Here is a 5,491-nt window from a genome sequence, read left to right as displayed (position 1 = left end):
AAAAGTTTAATTAATTCATCATAATACAGAAATCGAACTTCGTCTCGATAAGCGAAACTAACCATTGCCAACCAGACAAGATTCGGAAGCGCGATTTCGACACTTATTCTGGAAGCACTGAAATGTTTCTCGTCCAAACTCCATTGACCTTGCAGTCAAAGCAGTTATCACTGTAGTTACTGTGGGAGGAATGGAATCAAAGCATGGCGTATCTTCTTCCGAGCAGTTACTAGAGACTTGTTAAGTAACGAAGAATGCGCCCTTACGTATCACGGAGTGTATTTCCTAAGAAGTACGAAGAAATCAGCGATACCAGTATAATCTAATGCTGAATATGTATCTTTGTAACTAATTTCTATGTATATAAGAGAAAAGGAGAAAGTAAAAACCGTGGTTCCGCCCGGGATCGAACCGGGGACCTTCTGCGTGTAAAGCAGACGTGATAACCACTACACCACGGAACCGAGTTATATGCCTCTGCCTTTAATTGTACAATCATGGAAATGAGTGATGAAACAGTGTGCGGGCGCTTTATCGGTTTAGATACGGCGTACGCGTAAGCGAATGCTGAGGATTATGCTTTCTTAATGTCCCCCACAGTCGATATGACTACTCTGAACAACAGTTCGCGTGACAGATAGTCTACGGAAAATACGTTAAGCGTTACGTACTCTAGAAGTAACAGCATTCTCTTACCAGTAAAAGATCACAAGATAACCAGAGTGAAGGATGCCGTAACAACTGTTGCTTGAGATGATATGCACGAGAGTACCAAAAACTTTCGACCCGTCATCGCTTGAAAGTATCATCTCTACAAAGCACTTTGTCTCAGCTGACGAGGGCTTGGAATATATCCGCCGTAGTCTGGTACAACATTCTAGAGGTAACTTACGAAAGGAAAAATTTGGATCATTTCGCAAGGATTGTCAGTCGAAAATTACGTAGATGTAGAAACGGTACTTATGGACGTTTAATATTTCACAGTTGCACCCACTATATAAGACAATATTACTCCTGACGCCAACTGTTGGCTTACATAAGAAATGAAAGCAGCAACGATTCGACAGTACGTAAATTGTGCAGGTGGCATAATGAGATGCACAAGTACAATTTTCGACTGCATGGCGGAGAGTACCTTGGACCTCTAGTCATTCCGTTTCTTGTTCCACTCGCAAATGGAGCGAGGAAAAAACATTCATCGATTTGAGCTCAGTTTTCTCTTCTCTTGTCTTCTCTGTCCTTAAGCGAGATGTACATTGGTGACACTAGAATCGTTCTGCACTCTGTCGCAAATTCCGAGTCTCTAAGCTTTCTCAGTAGTGTTTCGCGGAAGGAACGTCTTCTTCCGCCCATGGATCCCTGTCTGAGTTTACGGAACATTTCCGTAATACCTTTGTTGCGATCGAACTTGCCGGTAACAAGTCTAGCAGCACGTCTAGCCTACCTGTTACCTGATATCCAAAAGACTCCCTCATGGATAAGCTAAGGGAGACTGATATGCACTTTTATCAGTGGCGATGTATTATAGCTGCAGAGCGCCTTTCGCTTAAGTCTGATTACACACATGCTACATTAAGAAACTGGTGGTAGCTGACTGTCTCATTCCTTCAGTGAAATCCCTTAGAATTTGCGACGTCTGATGAGTCTTACACACATTTAAAGAATAATTCACTTCACTTAACAATATATCTTCTTACGAGGTTATACCGTTTGTCCAGTGTGATTCCCCTTTTCTATTCCATCAGACAAATAAATTTTGTCAAACTCTGTAAAATACATAATTACAAAAGCCGTAACTTACTTGTTTCATGAAAATTTTGCCTGATAAGTTAGGAATTGAGTAAAATCCCTTGAGGGCAAATTAAAATAATAAGGTACATGAGAGTTGTGCACTGAGAGGACAATAAAAAAATAGGTAGAGGAGGAAGTCATTAGAGTTCCGATTACCGCAGGTTCTCCATTGCGATGGCTCCTATGTATAACGGAAGAGAACACTATTTTATGAGGAAATTTTATTATTTTCTCGAAATAATCCGGCTACAAACGATTAAGTAATAAATCATTGAAGGTTGCAATTACAGTTTCAGTTTTTATCAAGTAATTTCCATACCGGCCGGAGTGGCCGAGCGGTTCTAGGCGCTACAGTCTGAAACCGCGCGACCGCTACGGTCGCAGGTTCGAATCCTACCTCGGGCATGGATGTGTGTGATGTCCTTAGGTTAGTTAGGTTCAAGTAGTTCTAAGTTCTAGGGGACTGATGACCTCAGCAGTTAAGTCCCATAGCGCTCAGAGCCATCTGAACCATTTTTTTTTTTTTGATCTCCACGACCAAACAGCGGAGGCCAAAAGCTTTCCAGTAAACAAAAAGTCCCTCACCTTGTTGGTGCTTCTTCACTAAAATTCTTTTTATTATTTTCTTATTGATTGGTCACTGATAACATTTGCAGGTTTCTTCAAGGATAAGGCATATGTGGAAAAAAAATATTGGGGTTTGCATCGAAGCTCTATTATATTCTCCAATGATACGTTCTTCTGTATCCGTTTTAGGAAAATATCGGTAAATGGTGCAGTGGAAGGAGCGATAATTAGTGTTTAACATCCAGTCGACGACAAGGCCATTAGAGACTGAACGTACGATTGAACAGAAAGTGTATGGGAAAGGAAATAATCCACCACCTTTCAAAGGAATCATTGCTGCGATTTAAGCACCCGCAGGGAAACAAAACCGCAATGGCTGGGCGGGTAAGAGAATTCCGATCTTTCAAATACGACTCCAGCGCCGCAATTGGTGTACCACCTCTCTCCGTTTGCAGAAGCGACGACGTACGCACCTCTCGCATGTGTAGTTTTAAGCGCGGGACATAGCGTAGTCGTTTAGCTGAAGCACCTTCAACGATGGTAATCTCGAGCACTTCGAGTCTTAGATTTTCGGTGGTTTCTTGTGTAACGACGGCTACTAATCCTTCGGACGTGCGTGAATTTCTGTACCACGCTTAGCTCATATACTAACAAATAAATGGCGGCCGATGCCATAACGCTTTCTGCGTATCTATGGAAGCTTTCGAATATAAACATTTAGCAGAACCAAACTCGTTTTTCTATAATTATTATGTGTCCCGTCACTCTGACCACTTCATATGGCTAGCCAAAAAACATCTCCATGTTGCATCAATTTGAAGCTAAAAATAACAAAAAAGCTATATGACTGTCAAACATACCAACGCTGTGACAGTGTAATAAAATTTCCTGGATTGTACTAGAACTGTAACTAGCTTACTAAATTACCTTCGTCTGTTGCTCCTTACAGTTTGTGCAATAAATTCAACCGTTTCTTCATTGTCTGTGGATTTTCTTGGTGCTTATTTGCTTTAGCATAGGAGAAAAACAAATTGTGAGTGTTCGACCTTGAACAAAACACTCTGTGCAAATGGGCAGCGCGAGAAATTGTATTTTACTCAAGGGATAAAAATGTGTTTATTACATTTATCGTTCCAGGGGCTTTTCTCATGTGGCGACTGAGATTAAAAGAAATAAGGATGACCTATCACCTTTTCGCTACCAGACAGCGAGAGTGCTGATTTGGCCCAAGACCGCGAAGGTATCCGTTTTCTCATCTACTTACAGATATTTGTTGCCTTGTCGGTGATATCATTACTTAAAAACAGTGAGAGAAAAGGGACAGCTGAAAGCTATTGTAAGTAAAACCCCTTCAGTGAAGTTAATTACGAACACATATTGCAAACCAAAACGAGAATAAACTGAAAAAGCCCTTTCATGTTATTACGATTCTCCACTCACAATTTCAGACGATATGGTGAGCTGGCTTACTGCTGTAAGCCAGGTAGTGGACATGACAAGCGTATCAAGACGTTGAAACGTTCAATAAAGACAATGAAAACGAAGACCAGTGCCAATAGAAAGAGAATGAGAGTTACCCTGCGAGAGCTGAACCTCGAAAATGAGAAATGTAAGTCCTGTAAATCGAAATACGTTACCAGAAACAGGGGCGCTGCGTTGAAGCTTACTATATTACTGCTGATGGACTCAGGATTCTTGCGAGCGAAGCAGTAGGGTCTGACTTCACCATGATACCTAAGATAGCTGCTGTAGGCTCCTGACCGCCTGTCATGTTTCTCGACTGCTGTCTGGTCATTATACACTACTGGCCATTAAAATTGCTACACCAAGAAGAAATGCAGATGATAAACGGGTATTCATTGGACAGATATATTATACTAGAACTGACAGATATACTAGAACTGACATGTGATTACATTTTCACGCAATTTGGGTGCATAGAGCCTGAGAAATCAGTACCCAGAACAACCACCTCTGGCCATAATAACGGCATTTATAAGCCTGGGCATTGAGTCCAACAGAGCTTGGATGCGTGCACAGGTACAGCTACCCATGTAGCTTCAACGCGATACCACAGTTCAACCAGAGTATTGTGACGAGCCAGTTGCTCGGCCACCATTGACCAGCCGTTTTCAATTGGTGAGACCTCTGGAGAATGTGCTGGCCAGGGCAGCAGTCGAACATTTTCTGTATTCAGAAAGGCCCGTACAGGACCTGCACATGCGGTCGTGCATTATCCTGCTGAAATGTGGGGTTTCGCAGGGATCGAATGAAGGGTAGAGCCACGGGTCGTAACACATCTGAAATGTAACGTCCATTGTTCAAAGTGCCGTCAATACGAACAAGAGGTGACCGAGACGTGTAAGCGATGGCACCCCATACCATCATGCCGCGTGATACACCAGTATGGCGATGACGAATACACGCTTCCAATGTGCGTTCACCGCGATGCCGCCAAACACGATTGCGACCATCATGATGCTGTAAACAGAACCTGGATTCATCCGAAAAAATGACGTTTTACCATTCGTGCACCCATGTTTGTCGTTGAGTACACCATCGCAGGCGCTCCTGTCTGTGATGTAGGCTCAAGGGTAACCCCAGCCATGGTCTCCGAGCTGATAGTCCATGCTGCTGCAAACGTCGTCGAACTGTTCGTGTAGATGGTTGTTGTCTTGAAAACGTCCCCATCTGTTGACTCAGGGATCGAGACGTGGCTGCACGATCCGTTACAGCCATGCGGATAAGATGCCTATCATCTCGACTGCTAGTGATACGAGGCCGTTGGGATCCAGCACGGCGTTCCGAATTACCCTCCTGAACCCATCGATTCCATATTCTGCTAACAGTCATTGGATCTCGACCAACGCGAGCAGCAATGTCGCGGTACGATAAACCGCAATCGCGATAGGCTACAAACCAACCTTTATCAAAGTCGGAAACGTGATGGTATGTATTTCTCCTCCTTACACGAGGCATCACAACAACGTTTCACCAGGCAACGCCGGTCAACTGCTGTTTGTGTATGAGAAATCGATTGGAAACTTTCCTCATGTCAGCACGTTGTAGGTGTCGCCAACCTTGTGTGAGACCCCACACTTCTGTTACATTGGCACCAGTCCACACTACTACA

The 5,491-nt window shown here is 43.3% G+C and overlaps 1 non-coding gene across 1 annotated transcript; it reads right to left on the bottom strand.

The window, feature by feature from the left end:
• Positions 1 to 391: 391 nt before the first annotated feature.
• On the bottom strand, positions 392 to 464 carry Trnav-uac. The gene has a single exon. It is a non-coding gene; the product is annotated as a tRNA-Val (tRNA).
• Positions 465 to 5,491: the final 5,027 nt, after the last annotated feature.

The sequence above is a fragment of the Schistocerca americana genome, chromosome 4 (genome assembly GCF_021461395.2).
Source record: "Schistocerca americana isolate TAMUIC-IGC-003095 chromosome 4, iqSchAmer2.1, whole genome shotgun sequence".
NCBI classification, from domain to species: domain Eukaryota; kingdom Metazoa; phylum Arthropoda; class Insecta; order Orthoptera; family Acrididae; genus Schistocerca; species Schistocerca americana.
Note: the sequence above shows the minus strand (reverse complement) of the source record. Positions and strands in the feature narration are given on the sequence as shown.